Below are 16,398 nucleotides of genomic sequence, written 5' to 3'. Positions count from 1 at the left end.
GGACTGCATCATGTACCTCCATGAACATTTGGTCTTTGGAAAACATCAGAAAGACGACAATACCAATGATTAGAAGAAATGGCCACCTCTGTCCATGACCTTGTTACTACTAAAGGAGACAATTGTGCAGCATGTGTGAGGGCCATGAAATGAAAAGCTTGGTAAGCAGAATCAAGAGAAAGACTACAGTAAGACTGATTTATAGCTCTGTCAAAATCAAGTTAGAAACTCACTTGTTTAGCCCACATTTGACTCAAGCTTTGCCGAATTTGCAGATTCCCTGTCACGACTGAATAGATGTCTGCCCACTGCAGTTCAATATAGTGATGCTTTGTCTGACTGGTTTCCTTCCCTCCAGTTCCATTGTTCTTCTCTGTATCCCACTTGTGGCATGTGCATGTTTAGTTGGAATGAGAAAAAGGAGTCTTTGTTTTTATTTATGTTGTTCATCCCATTGATTTGAATTTATTCAATGCTCGGTACCTTAGAAAAGTAAAACAATACAAATACAAATGTAATACACTTTGGAACTCCCTGGCAATTGACATCAGGCATGGACCTTTGCTGTACTCTTTCTGGCTCCTGCTTAAAACATTTTTGTTTCAGCAAGCCTATCAGACACAGAGATGCTGACATGCTTTTAAATTTTTTTAACCATTTTTAAATGTTTTGGATTGTTTTAAACTTTGTTTCTTGATCATTTTAACATTTCTTGTAAACCTCCAAGAGGCTTATACATAAATTAGGGTTGCCATATTTCAAGAAATAAAAAACCGGACAGGAAAAGTTGTTGTGCTTTCTTTGGGAAACTTGTTGTTTGGGGACGTATGACAACCCTAACATAAATACAAATAAATAATAAAGCAATACAAATCTCAAAAATCTAGCATAAAACAGTACCAACATGAAAGTCCTAAAATGCAAGACAGCCCCATGGTCTGTTTCCCTTGTTGATTCAGCATCTTTCCCCTACCACAACAATCTTCTTTCCACTTGGTCATTTTTAGTTCTATCCAGTTGAGAAAGGAGAAGCAGAAAGTTCTGCTCTTCTGATGAAAGAAGACTACCTGAGCTGTAAGGTGACCTGCTACAGGGGAAGAAGACAATAAGAACTGACTGTCTGGTTTACCCTAGAGCCATCTGGTCTAGCATGTTGCTTCCAACAGTGGGCAGCTGAATGCCTCTATGGGCTTCCTCATCCTACAAGTGCAAGTGCAATGTAAGTTCTCTCCTACAGTCCTTCATATCATAAAGCAACCAGGTTAAAGCTGCAATTCAGAGGTGCAAATCAATTTACACAACCAACCATTCACACCAGACATATTCCACAGGCTTCCCTTTCAGCAGCTGCTCCCACCAGCAGTGTAGTTGCTTTCCATGTTGGCATGGGAAAGGCTATAAGGCTGGGTGGGGGACCTCAGGGTCACCTGCAGCCCGCTAAGCCTCTCTAACTGGCCAATGGGACTCTCAACAAGCCACTCACACTCATTCAGGCCACACCCATCACTGGCTCCACTTTGCACCTTTCATGAGGGCTTTTTCCTCGCTGGAATGTCTCCTTGAACTCTGATCATGCTTCTTCCTTGCTTGGAGGACACAGAGGGGTGTGTGAGTGCGTTGAAACTAGCCTACTGTACAAAGGTAAATTTTACATTAATTGTGCTGCCTACTTTTGCCCCTGGCCACACCGACGACTTGCATGTGGCCCCCAGATTTCCCAGATGGTAATGTGGCCACTAGGCTGGAAAGTACCTCCCAAATACTCAGGATAACTGCCATAAGAACATAAGAAGAGCCTTTTGGGTCAGGCTAATGGCCCATCTAGTCCAGCATCGTGTTCTCACCGTTGTCAACCAGATATCTATATGGGAAACCCACAAACAGGACCTGAGCACAAGAGCATTTGACTCACCTGTGACTCCCATCAACAGGTGTGATGCCTCTGATAGTGGAGGTAGAACATAGCAAAGGAGCCTGGTAGCCATTGATAGCAATCCGAGTTGGCTCCTCCATCTGGTTTCAGTATACCATAAATATCAGAGCTGGTTCTCACATCACTTTAATGTATGATGAGAAGTGTGGACCAAAACATCTGGAGGGCACTAGGTTGCGGAAGGCTTCTCTTCTGCCATTTGTTAAGGTAAAATTTAACATCCGGTCTGCAGAACTGAAGGCAAGGAGAGCCAGTGTGGCGTAGTGGTTAAGAGCGGTAGTCTCGTAATGTGGGGAACCGGGTTCGTGTCTCTGCTCCTCCACATGCAGCTGCTGGGTGACCTTGGGCCAGTCACACTTCTTTGAAGTCTCTCAGCCCCACTCACCTCACAGAGTGTTTATTGTGGGGGAGGAAGGGAAAGGAGAATGTTAGCCGCTTTGAGACTCCTTAAAGGGAGTGAAAGGCGGGATATCAAATCCAAATTAAGTTGTAGAACATTTTTTCCACAAGAACTCTAATTTTGGTAACCCGACGTAAAGAATGCATCTCTTGATAGTAGGAGCCAGAGGAAAAGCCACTCAGAGTGTAAGAAATCTTGCAGATGGCACAGCAATGACTTTGACATGTAATCCAACACAGCATAAAACTAAATGAGTTCTGTGGGACTTTGAAATTATACTTCCATATGGCTGCTGTTAGACTGAGTCACCAGAGACTGCCTTCAAGTTTTGTCGAACACTGCTTATAATAAAAGTTTATCATCTAAGAGAGAAAAGTAGATTACTACAATAATCTTTGAAAGGGAGGTGGAGTCTATTATCAAAGGAGTTCGGTTAAATATCCCTTGTTAACAATTGCCACTCAGCTGGAGACCCGGCCTTTGTGTCATGCAAATCTAGTTGTTAGTAGCAGCAGGTGGCAAAATTTGATCGAAGGACAACAGAGGGGCAGCTGTAGACAAAATAATGCAAAATTCAGCAGCAGGAGGAGGAGGAGGACACTGATCTGCAAAGTGTGCTAGTTCTGGCAAAGAGGGTCTGGCATCTGGATGCAATCTGTCTGGGAGATGCACCTATTTGCCACCCTAAAATGAGACACCATCCAAGCACAGACGAGTGTTCTTTGCAGTATGGCAGCAGTAGGAAAATAAATCTTACTGGCAGCTGGATTCTAACTTCCCCCACTCCAGAATTTGCAACCTCACAAATTCCATTATGAGAGGGATTGAGGGTTGCATGTTGCCTTTATTTCCCTTCTTCAAAAATTCCCTTCAGAACTTCAGGAAGAGTGTATCCAGCTACTCACAGCCTGAGCAGCTAGTGTGCAGGGCTTCTTTTCACTGCACCTATTGATACATATAGATCACTGCTGTTTACAATGGAGCCGCCATGGTTTTATTATGTACAATTCCCCCAGGAGCTATGGAATGCCATCAGGTCTCCTTGCTCCAAGGAGACTTGTTCCATGGGATGGCAAGAAGCCCCATATGCTAGCCACTATGGCTGACTGGAAGGGGAACAGAGATAATGTAAGCATTTTCAATTGTCTTTTAAATGTTTGTTTCCTGGCTGATTTTCATAGGTTTTCCATTAAATACCCACCTGGAAATTGGATGGACTTATTTCTGTCCCCTCTGAGAACTTGAATGGGTCCATCCCACCCTCCCCTGGACAGACTCTAGTTTATCAACAGCCTTCTTAATATGTGGTGCCTATAACTGGGCACAGTTTAAAATGGGAGGTTGTAAAATCACAGTAAATGCTGCTGTATACTGAGCTGCTACCTTGAACCCATGGCCTTGCCAATAATGCCACCAGGACAGGTCTTTAGGACAGAAGCCCAGGGCCCAACTCAGCAGTATGAGCAGGAAGGTCCCCAAATGAAGCAGTGCTTACCACATTTTAAAGTAAGGCAAGTAATACACATTACCATCCAGAGAACCTCTTCCCCTCTTTGGTTAAGCCATAAAGTCCAGAGTCTAAAATGACCTACCTGCACCACAGGATCAAGCAAACAGACAGTGGGGATGGAAGACCTGTGACAAAGGAAAAGGCGGTGGTCTCCATTTGATATACAGAAGCCAATTGGGTTACTAGTTAACATGGGTGATGGGGCAGTGCCCTCCATTGCACCAGGCTAACTTAGGGGTGTAGGGAAGAGCGCATGGGAAATACAGCTCAGTCCTTGCTCACCACTCCGCCTGGTGGCTAAAGTAGCACTGGCATGAATCACAAGAGTGCATCCATGCATAGGCACACAAGATGCCTGATGGTGTTTGTAGCCTGGACTGGCTGTCTCTCTGTCTTGTTTCCTAATGTCTTTGACATGTTAAGCGAAGGCAATTAGGTGAGGTAGCCAGACAACCTAGACCAACAACAAATAAGCATCACCAACACCTGGGTGCTGGTTCAGGAGATTAGGAATGGCAGGTGCAGAGGCTCAGGGGAACCACTGGGGAAATTGCTACTGTTACCCCACCCATCAGACCCCCTAACTAAGGCAGACACTCAATATACTGTGCGATCACTAGGGATGTAATTTCATAAAGCATTCATTGTATGCAGCGCTGTTTCCATTCTGATGCAGTTTGTCTTCCATCAAAACCTACATTATTCCTCTGTGACTAAATTGCATAACTTACGTAATTAACTATGTAAGTTACCTTGTCATTACCAATATGTTTTCCCATCCCATTCATTTCAATTCAATGAAAGCACAATGCAAATAGGGAGAGGGGATATGTTGTCAATTACACATTGTTTGTATTCACTAGGCTGATTTCCATTCTGGACATGGGATGAATAAGTGCACATTGGCAATTTCTGCTTCCATTTCCGTCAGTATTCACCGGCATCCCAAGTGATCACCGTAAATGGCGGCACCAAAAGCAACATTTGAATGGCTTCTTCTCCTCCTTTGCTACCCACTGGGAGGCCGAAAATAAACTGGCATGTGAAGCTGTATTTCAGCAGGTGACCTCCTGTGCCCCCCTTTGGCTTAAAAACCCACCGGCAAAGAAAAAGAACATTGACTGCTGCAATCAGCTGAAACATTTCCAACGATAAAAAGTAATTATTCTCTATCAACTGGGAAGTGTAACTTTAGACAGCCGAGGACTTTACAGACCACCCTCTTATAATTGAAACACAGGGAAAGGGAGCCATCATGATGATTAATATAAATTCCTGCCAGAGGGACTCAGAAGAACTCCGCATGGGGTCAGGGACAAATTTTTATACCCAGAGCAATCGCAACGCTGTGAATGTTCATTTTGAACTTTGCAAGCTGAGCCTACAGATCTCTTTTATTGCCACTCAGCCGTTCCTTCTGCAAGAGTTTTGCATGGGTGTGTGTGTGTGTGTGTGTGTGTGTGTGTGTGTGTGTGTATCCACCTGTATTGCAAATCAGACAAGGAGGCAAAATACAAAATAAGTGTAAGGTGCCTAGTGGTTCTCAAGATTCTTTTTGGTACTCCTGCAAACTTTGGTGTTTTGCCATGCCTCACAATACCACCCTCTTGTGCATGGAAGGCACTGCTTGGGCTGCTTAAGCAATGACACTCAACCTAAGCATTGTAAATAGGCCGTTATGGTTGGGCCCAGAACCTGCAGTGGATTAAGAGAAGCAAAACTATTCTGCATTTCCAAATGCTTACAAGGCCGCTGGAGAATAGTGAGCCTATCCTGGCAGTTATTGCTGTGGCATGCTAACAGCAGGCCACGTGCCATGGGACTGAAGAATACCATCAAATTTTAAATATCTCTACAGTCATATCTCTAGAGAGTCTGGCACTGTTTTCATTTCTGCAGACCTTCCTTTGACTTCGCAGTAACAAGAGGCTGGGATTCTCAGGGGAGCAATTGCTTCTTAAATGTCTGCCATTTCCAAATCTTCTCTGGATGGTAGTTTGTATTTAGCTAATTAATTTAGAGTTTGCACAGAACAAAACCCTGATCTCTGCTGCACCTTCAAGCATCCTCGGGAAGAATTGCGAACACAGTTCTTTACCCCCACCCCTTAAAACCATCATTCAACTTGCAGAAAGCAGCATAGAAGAAAATAAAGCACAGACAGCTCTGATAGTAAGGGAGATAAAGCAGCTCCTTAAACTCAACGGAAACCATCAATTTTGCAAAATCATCAGAATTTGTTTTAACACAGTTGTTGCGCGTGCATTATATATAGCAAATTGCAAACCTGATACGATATCGGGGAAAGCATATTGCTCTCTGCTCAGATAAACACATGAAATGATAACCCTTTTCATCAGGGAGGCAAATAAATACAGTGTATGTATCTCTCAAACCATAAATCCAGTTATTGACTAGGAATTATCAACAGCAGGTTATTTGTCCCAGAGGATCTCACAAAGCTTCCTTAGGGAGACTGTCCAGTTAGGGAACAGCCATAGTTCAGTCCTAGAGCTCATGTTTTGCTTGCAGAATGCACCAAATCAAATCCTCCACATCTCCACTTTTTTTTTTAAAAAAAGGAAACATTTAAAAAATAAAGGAGTAGGTATCAGTAACAGCAGCCAAAGCAAAAAGGAAGCACTTGTAGCCAGGAAGTCAAAGAGGCATATGACAGTAGACTGAGGTTCATCTAACAGAAAATACTCCTCTGGGCCTACTGGGCACTGTCATGATCATTACACCCCCAGATGACTGCTGGAGTTGTAAAGAGCCACAAACAAACACAACCCACCTACTATGGAGGTGCCCAGTTGTCAAAAACCTTCTGGAAGGGCGTACAGACTAGAATTAATTTGGTCCTGGAGTATTGCATCCAGTTCTGGGCACCAGAGTTTAATAAGGGTATTGATATGTGCAGAGGAGGGTGACCAAGATGATAAAGGGTCTGGAAATCAAGCCTTATGAGGGAAAGTTGAGGGAGTTGGGTATATTCAGCCTTGAGAAGAGAAGACTGAGAGGTGATGACTATCATATCAAATATCTGAAGGGCCGTCACATGGAAGCTGCAGCAAGCTTGTTTTCTGCTGCTCCGGAGGCCAGGACACAAACCAATGAATTCTAATTGCAAAAACAGGAGATTCTGACAAAAAAACCCAATAAGAACTTTCTGGTGGTAAGAACAGTTTAACAGTGGAATGGACTCCCTCAGAAGGTGAACTCTTCTTCCTTGGAGGTTTTCAAGCAGTGGTTGGATGGCCACCTGTCAGGGACTCTTTAGACCAGGCATCCCCAAACTCAGCCCTCCAGCTGTTTTGGGACTACAATTCCCATCATCCCTGACCACTGGTCCTGTTAGCTAGGGATGATGGGAGTTGTAGTCCCAAAACAGCTGGGGGGTAAGGTTTGGGAATGCCTTCTTTAGACATTGCATATAAATGTTTACCCTCAACATTGACTATGTTCATGCCTCTAAATCTAGGTTCTTCACAGAAACAGTGTACCTACGGAAATGTGTATGGAGAGAAATATGTCTACAACCCAAAGGCAGCAACTATGCAGGCATATTTCTCCCAAGTCACTAAAGCAGTTAATTAGTCATAACACTAAATCATTAATGTATTCATTACCTCAAAAGTCAGGGGAATGATATCGGTGATGGTAAGGGTCATTTTGTATGCAAGTCATTAACCCAAGCTAGACTCAGGTCAAAAGGCCATCTCTTTCCATCTCTTTCTAAAGTCCTTGGCCCAAATGCTTATCTGGAACATGGTCCAACAGTGGCAAGCAAAGAGCTTTCATATTCCACCTCACTGTTTGCTGCTGTTATTCCCATATGTAGGTTCTGTAATTCCACATATACTTACCCAGGCCCTAATATTGTCATCTGAGGCCCTTATTCAGTTACCTCTGTCAAAATGAAAACCACTATGTGGCTAGAACAGAGAAGGCCTTTTCAGTGTTGGCCCCGCAGTAATGGAACACTCTCCCCAGAGAAGATCACCTGGCTTTTCCATTCATAAATATTTTAGTACTTGCTAGACCTGTTGTAATGATGCTATGGATTTATTCTGCTTTCACCCTGTTGCTGATTTTAGATTTTATTTTTATTTTCTATGGTTCGATTTTTATTTTTATTGTACTTGTAAACTGCTTAGAAAACATTTGCAACTGGGTGGTATCAAATGATTGGACACATGGAAAAGCATACTCTCCAACATTTGTCTGATGAAAACAGGGACATTCGATTCCATAATGATAATCTTACTATTTATACTCCACACATCTTACTGGGTTGCCTCAGCCACTCTGGGCAGCTACCAACATATATAAAAACATAATAAAGCATTTAAAAGAAACTTCCCTATATAGGATTGCCTTCAGATGGCTCTGGGGTCGGATAACTCCATACCCTCCAACATTTCTCCAATGAACATAGGGAAGGAAAAGCAGGACATTCTGGGATCAAATCAGAAACCAGGGTGGCTTCTCTAAATCAGGGTCGTCCCTGGAAAATAGGGAAACTTGGAGGGTCTGGCAAAGCCTGTCAGAAGAAAAACGTCCTCCAAATGTTTCTGGAAAGTGCAGCTAGTGGGTGTCTGTCATTTCTTGACAGGGATGCTATTCCACAGAACGGGCCAGCTACACTAAAAGTCCTGCTCCAAGTTGTTAGGGAGTGGGCTTCTGAAATCTGTGGAATGTGCAGAACAAGCTCTTTCACAGACTGCAGTGATCTTCTGAGTGTACAAGGCAGTCAAGTATCATTATAGTTATTGTTGTTGATGCTAATAATATAATAGGTAGATGCTACATCTTTTCAGTTTGTATTTAGAACGCCAGACAGCAAGGAGGGTAATAAAAAGAGAGAGAAAGGGCTGGAGTATAAGCATGGAGGTTATTAGATGAAAAGCTTCCTTTGAAACAAATTATAACTTACAGCTTAGGCTCAACCCCAAATTATTGCCCTTTGCTAGAAGACAGTCTGTAAATGCAAGATGGGCCACCACCTCTGGAACAACCTGGCAATCAGTAAGATTGCTGTTCAGCTGTAATAAGCAGGCTGCATCACACTGGGATACGGGAGGGTACATGGATTAGTCATCGGACGTGATGGGGAGAACCACCCCCATATGGATTTTATTTTTCCACTTTCCTAACAAGCATGCACCCCATCAGATCCTGAGCGTGCAAGCGACTCTCAAAGGAATATTTGGGGTTGTAGCAGACAGCTTGATGAAGATGTTGACCCAGTGTGTGGCAGCTGTGAAAAAAAGGCAAATTCCATTCCATGCTAGGGATCATTAGGAACGGAATTGAAAATAAAGCTATTGATATCATAATGCAGTTATGCAACTCTGTGGTGCGACTGCACTTGGAACACTAGAATATTTGGAGTTTTGGCTGCCTCATCTCATTATGTTCTTATGTTTAATTCTTAAGACAGACCAGTCTGTCCAGTTCCTTTCTTTAGAAGGGCAGGGTTAAATCCTACCTTGGCTGTGTGTGCCTGTTTTCAGTAGGGAACAGGGGTGCACAGCCAAAGCAGCAGAATTTAACCCTACTGATCAGCTTGTAAGCGGGGGTTAAAACAGTCTAAACAAGGCTAAACAGGCTAAACAAATGCTCCTCACCTACATTTTAGTAGGACTTTGCAGGACCTTAAATGAAGGGGGAAAACATTTGTTTTAGGAGTACCTTGCACCTGACCTCCCTATGACATCAAGTGAGTAGCAGGCTGACGGCTCTGTCTACCTGTCAGATATGGCCCACAAGACCAGTCCTGATAAGGATCTGGCCCAGGGATACAAACAGGTTCCCTGCCTCCAATTCAGACTTATTCGTTTATTTCCTAGAATTTATATACTGCTTGATTGTAAAAAAAAGCCTCACAGCAATTTACAATAAAGATAATGCAATAAACAATAAAATTACCAAGAAGAATTCATAACAATAATTTAAGACTTCCAGAAAGTTAAAACAACAATAAACTAAAAACAGATTAAAACGTGCAATACAATGAAAGCGCCTCCCTGACATCAACAGGCAGGGAATTCTGAAGTATAGATGCTTCCACACTAGAAGACTTAAGTTCTTACAAATGCAGAACAGGTATTATGTGGTAAAAGGTAAAGGGACCCCTGACCATTAGCTCCAGTCACGGATAATTCTGGGGTTGCGGCGCTCATCTCGCTTTACTGGCCGAGGGAGTACAGCTTCCGGGTCATGTGGCCAGTACAATCAGCAAGCCCTAAGCTCTGTAGTTTAGACCACAGCGCCACCCGCGTCCCATGTGGAAGCTCTCTTCAAAAATCCTAAGACCTGCAGCCTTCACTTGGAAACAGCAGGGAGCCAAAGCCACTCTGCTAGCAACCAGGCATTTCAGGTACTGCTTGAACATTGCTTGCACTGGCATGCATTTAATCAACACTGCGTTGGGTTTCCCCATTCTTGTCTCGTCATTTTATAAAGTAATGTCAAACAGCAAGCCCTCGGATGCTTGGCAGAAGCTCTAAGCTAGACCCTATTAGAGATGTGGGAGAGGGGGAGCAGTTCCCAACCCTCCTGCTACTACATAAACCACAACAGGGAGTATTAACACAGGTAACGAATGTGTGAGCACAGCCAGAATGTAGGGGATCATTACTGGAGAAACACAAACAAGCATGAGTCATGTTTCTATAGCAACCGGAAGACGTGGGGAGAAGCTGATGGTTCATCATGGCAGGTGATAATCGACTAGAATTTCCTCTTTGCTGGGTCTCCTCTTTCAGGAGGTGGTGCATTGCTCAGAATTGACTATCTGAACCCTGATACATCTTTGGTAGGAATGCCCCAAAGTTCAGGGGGTTTGACTCACTGTGTTTTCAATTATATCTGAGATTTTTGCAACAGGATAGAGGCTGGGCTTACCTTCCTTTCCGATTCCAAAGGGTGAAATAAAGATCTTCCATGCAAGACACTTGTCTGACACCTTCTGACTGTCACAAGCATGGGAATAGCACTTGACTGGAAGGCTGCAGAGGGATGTAATGTGTAAACGGTACGACAGAGTGTGGAACCTGGCATTGGCCGACAAGCTTAAGCAAAAATCTAGAATGGTGAAACTACCAAAGACACATTGGAGACTGATTGGTTCTTCTTTATTTCTTTTATTAAATTCCAATCCAAGGAGTCCAGGCCTCCTGCTATTCAAAAGTCCTTCTGGAGGGGCTCTGTGGCTTGATGAAGTCATGTATAAGGCATGGAAGAAAGGAGAAATTACGAAGGAAGGGTATATATGAGTAGTCAACAGTTGAAGGGAAAATGTCAGGTGGGCCTAAGCTCAGAATGAACGCAGGCTTGCAAAAGAGGTCAAAAATATTATTAAAAGTTTTCTTCAGCTATGTTCGAAGCAAGCTGGAGAGCAAGCAAGTACTAGGTGCCTTGCGTGGAGAAGGTGGAGAAATGCTATTGGGTGACAGAGAGAAGGTGGAACTGCTCAACCCTGACTTTGCCTCCATCTTCACTAAAAAGGAAAGGGATAGCCAACCTGGCGATATTGGAATAAATGGTGTAAGAAGGGAGCTGCAGCCCAAGTTAGGATAAGAGGTAGTAAGGGAACACCTAGCTACTTTAAATGAATTCAAATCTCCAGGGCCTGATGAGCAGCACCCAAGGGCACTAAAGGAGCTTGTGGATGTAATCTCAGAGCCTTTGTCTGTGATCTTTGGGAATTCTTTGAGAACAGATCAGGTCCCAGCAGACTGGAGGCAGGCAACTGTTGTCCCCATCTTCAAAAAGAGGAGAAAAGAAGACCCAGGGAACTACTGTGCACTTGACATTGATACCAGGATATGTCCTACAATTCCAGGTTTGGGTTTCTGCTCAGCTCTGAATTTCAGTGGTTGGCTTTGGGCCAGTCGCTGTTAGCTCAATATAGTTTTACCTTAGACTAACCTACTTGCCTGGGCTGTTGTGAGCATAAACCGAAGCTTGGAAGAATGGTGAAACACTAGAGCAAGAAAATAATAATTTAAAAAAACTCGTAGAAAGGATGCCCACCATTGAGCACCAGTGTGCCATTCATTTCGGGGATGGCAGGGAAGCTTTCACAGGAATCCCAAAAGAAAGCAATGACAACGATTCACAGATTTAGTCAAGCAGGTTAGTACAGGTAGGATACATAAATAAACAGAACAAAAACTGAAGGAGGCATAAGATAAATCATGCACTCTGAAAGTCGTGAGCCAGCCAGGAAGCATGAAATGCAGAGGAGAATTAAAGAATGAGGGTGGGGTGGGGTTCTGCTATGGTCTGGCTGCTGATCTTTGATCTATGAATTTCTGGCAAGGGTAGAAGTAATTATCTGAAGCTAGAATCAAATTTCATTTCTGATCCAAAGGTGGCAGTGCCTGCTAACGTGATGGGAATCCCTAATGAGCAGCCCATCAGGTTATGGAAGGTATTATCTTGTGGAACGATCTTCTCCTTGGGTAAATCCAATCAGTGACAAGACCATTTTGTCACTGGAAGTGTGTTATGGAGACCGACGGAGAGAAAATGCAATGTTCCAGATTCTAGTACAAAATCACAGGAGCTGACATCTGTGTAATAGGGGTGTTTTTATTTTAAAAACAAGTAGAACTTCCAAAAGAAGTAATAGAAATTGAATCTTAAATTCACTTTTTAGTCTGTCCACAAAGTGGAAATCAGAAAGGAACTTACTGTAAGTGCTATAAAGAAGAAAAATGTTTATGGGTGCATGAATTTGGGGGATGGGGTGATGATAACCTGGCATAAATACAACAGATCTATTTGTCATGCATTCTTTGCAATGACCAAGAGATCTGGAGAGTGAAAGGGAGCAGGAAGGGATGTGGGTACCAGCACCATCCCAGAATTTTAGAGTTGGAAGTGCCCAGGGAGGACATTTAGTCTAGTCTCCTACTCAATGCAGGAATCTTGCAAACCACAAAGTACAGTCGGTTGCCTCACCTTAAAAATTATATTGCGGAGGTGGAAGAAGGTTCAGAAAAGGGAAACCAAAATGATCCAGGAGATGGAGTATCTTCACTTTGAGGAAAAGTCACAACTTTTTTAGTTTAAAGAAAAACTAAGTAAGAGACGACATGTTCAAAGTGTGTATAATTATGTATGGTATGGAGAAAGTGGATAGAAGTCCCTCCCCCAACACTGGAACTCATGGACATCCAATGAAACTGAATGTTGGAAGATTCTGGGCAGAGAAAAGGAGGTACTTCATCCCCCGGCACATAGTTCAGCTATGGAACTCATCCCTCCAGGAGGCAGGATAGCCCCTGACATGGTTGGTTTTAAAAGAGGGTTAGACAAATTCATGGAGGGAAAGACTATTGATGGCTATGAGCCATGATGGCTATGTCGGAATCTCCACTCGACCGAGCTACTCCTCCGGTCGAGTCTTCGGAATCTCCTCCGACGGTGATTAATGACCTAAGCCTTTGATGAGGCTCCAGGCACGTGCCCATTATGCAGAGTATACAAACAGCAGCAGAAGGACAAGAAATGTGTGCTACATCGCTATGATTTATTTCTAACTATGCAGACAGAAAAGAATATACATCCTCTCTCTGTGAAAGGCAGAGAGCAACTGGAACAAAGAAAACAGGAAACCAGTAACATCAACATCCGTCTCCCGTCTCCCATGTGACTCCCAACAGTCTGGAATGTAAACAGAGTCTTGTGACTCCAAGCACTGCACAGTGGCATAACAGAAACCTAACAGGCTATGCTCTGCCTCCACAGTTGGAGGCATGAATGCTTCTGAATTCCCACAGTTTCTGGGAATTAGAAGTGGGGAGAGTGCTGATGAACTCAGGACCTGTTTGAATGTTTCTCACAGGCATCTGGTTGGCCACTGTGAGAACGGGATGTTGGACCAGATGGGCCACTGGCTCATCATGTTCTTCTTATATTAGGTTCTTAATACTTTTTGCAGGTGACCAGCCAGCCTTTGCTCAAATACCTCCAGCTGAGGAGAGCACACCACCTCAAGATACCACAATATGCATGGGAACAAAAAGACGATGATCTGCTGTGAGACGAAGGAGCACTGATCCTGCCATCTGCCTGATCAACCATCAAACCTGGTGGGAGACAAACCTAGGCTGAAGTAGTCGTTATCTGACTACTACAGGGAATGGATGCTTTGAAACCATCTGCCCAATGAGCCAGGCAGCTATGCTCTAATTGGCACATATTTCTTTCCATTAAAGCCCACTCCCTAAGTTTAAAAATGAGTCCTGGTTCCCCTTGAAATATGCAAGACTCTTGTCCCTGCACTTGGGGAAAACTATAAGGACGTCATTGCACACGGACCAACACTCTTGCTGTGTTGCTAACTGGAGATGTTAATTAGGTATGTCTTCTTCTTTTTTTGCATACATTATTGATAATAACAAAATTAAGCTGTTGGAAGCAGATGCCTTATCCAGCCCCAGCAAGTGTAGCAGTTCCTAAAGATATGTGGGTCTCCTTCCTGCCAAGATATTTATAATCACATTTTTTGGATCTTTATGACAGTTTTTCAACCAAATTGGTTTAGAGGAGGCTGGGAGCAGATGCCCACATTGCATCCTTAAATGAATGCTGTTTTGATAAAACTGTTTTATCTTCCTGACCCAGAAACACATGCATGTCCTGTACCAAGATAAGGAGTTGTGTTGTCAAGGGGCCTACTTGCAAATCTCTTACAGAAGCAGGAACTGACTGGTTGACAATCAGCTGCAGGAACACAAGGATAATCCGGGGGTAAACTGAGGAGGGCGGGTGATCTAACAATAAAGCATCAAGGTAATTGCTCTTCCCCTTCTGTTTGCAATCCCTGGCACACAGTCAGGGCTTGTCTGAGCACCTCACACCTTGGGCAGCTTCTGGATTCCTTGTGTCATGTCTCTGCTAGAAGAGTCCTCAGCAGAGGACCCAGCCTTTCACCAAGTCCTGGAAGAAGCTCCATCTGGGGCTGAGAAGCCAGGATGAGGCCAAGATTTTCCACTTGATTTTTAAAGCACTGCCTTTCCCTCAGACTTGGGAACCATTTGCCCTCGATGTCAAAGGCTGAACTGACCCTGGGTATAGACACTGACTCCTCAGACACTCTCTCCTCAGAGAGCCAGTGTGGTGTAGTGGTTAAGAGCAGTGGACTTATAATCTGGTGAACCGGGTTCGCTTCCCCGCTCCTCCACATGCAGCTGCTGGGTGACCTTGGGCTAGTCACACTTCTTTGAAGTCTCTCAGCCCCACTTGCCTCACAGAGTGTTTGTTGTGGGGGAGGAAGGGAAAAGGAGAATGTTAGCCAGTTTGAGACTCCTTAGGGTAGTGATAAAGCAGGATATCAAATCCAAACTACTACTACTACTACTACTACTACTCCTCTTCTTCTTCTTCTTCTTCTTCTTCTTCTTCTTCTTCTTCTTCTTCTTCTTCTTCTTCTTCTTCTTCTTCTTCTTCTCCTTCTTCTCCTTCTTCTCCTCCTCCTCCTCCTTCTCCTCCTCCTCCTCCTCCTCAGTCTGTTTGCAGGATCCTGGCTCCATGCCCCCAGATGGATCTTGCTGTAAGGCCAGAGCTTCCTCTGACAAGTGATTGGAGAGAGAGGTTTGGAAGAGAGATTCTTACACTTTCATAGCACAGCTAAGCACAATGGTGATTGCTACCGAACACATTTAGACTTGGTTAGATTTCTATCTGCCCTCATCCACCTCGAAACAAACATTCCCCACATAAAATACTTAGACTAGAATAAATCACAGACATTTAGCTTTGCAAATAAGTGACTGCTTTACTCACAAAGTTTCTAGACGTTACAACAAACAAGTCTTCATCTGCTGGCAGTAAAACAAAGATGAAAAAGCTTCCAAATGATTTAAAAACAAAAGTGCCTGGTTTCCTTGCAAAAGGATCACGCAACCTTTGGTTTAGCAAAGATGCAGGCTTTAAAATCTCATTTTAGAGGGATTCAGTTCACTTTCAGGGCTTGTTTCAGGAAGCGCAAAGAGTAAAAGTCTCAGAAGTGGGGGGATGGATTGGGGAAACAGAGACTGCTGTGAGCCTGCCAAGCCACACCCACTCTGGTAACTTGAGCTCAGGGCTCAAGTTAACCCTTTTATGCATGCAAGGTTGAGTCAGTAATTGCATATTACAACAACGAGGACTTGCCCAGGTGAGTCATGACACAAAATAACTATATCCTGCTCTTTCCCAGTATTCAGAGGCACCCTGCCTACTAGTAATTGCATAGAATCATCAGGACCAGTAGCCACTGATAGCTTTGTCCTTCATACATTTGGCAAATTCCATTTGAAATACCAACTAAGCTGGTGGGAAATCGCAACACCTTGTGATGTCGTGATTCTGGAAACCTATTCCAGAAGTTCATAATGCACTATGTCAGATGCAGGGAACTTTTGTTCCTTCAGTTGTTGCTGTACAACTCCAATCATCCCCAGCCATTGGCCATGCTTATAGCTGTGGTTCAGCAACTTGTGGAGGACCAAAGATTTCCTGTCCCTGCACTATATGAAGAAGTATTTTCTCTTATCT

General features: G+C 43.7%; 1 long non-coding RNA gene across 1 annotated transcript; it reads right to left on the bottom strand.

Moving 5' to 3' along the window:
• Positions 1 to 239: 239 nt before the first annotated feature.
• LOC310711706 lies at positions 240 to 15,831 on the bottom strand. The gene is made up of 3 exons (XR_014528607.1): positions 15,646 to 15,831; positions 1,913 to 2,167; positions 240 to 483 (listed from the first exon to the last, which is right to left on the bottom strand). It is a non-coding gene; the product is annotated as an uncharacterized lncRNA (long non-coding RNA).
• Positions 15,832 to 16,398: the final 567 nt, after the last annotated feature.

This window comes from Podarcis liolepis, assembly GCF_965112155.1.
Source record: "Podarcis liolepis genome assembly, chromosome: 7".
In the NCBI taxonomy this organism is placed as follows: domain Eukaryota; kingdom Metazoa; phylum Chordata; class Lepidosauria; order Squamata; family Lacertidae; genus Podarcis; species Podarcis liolepis.
This window is presented reverse-complemented; position numbering and strand designations above follow the sequence as displayed.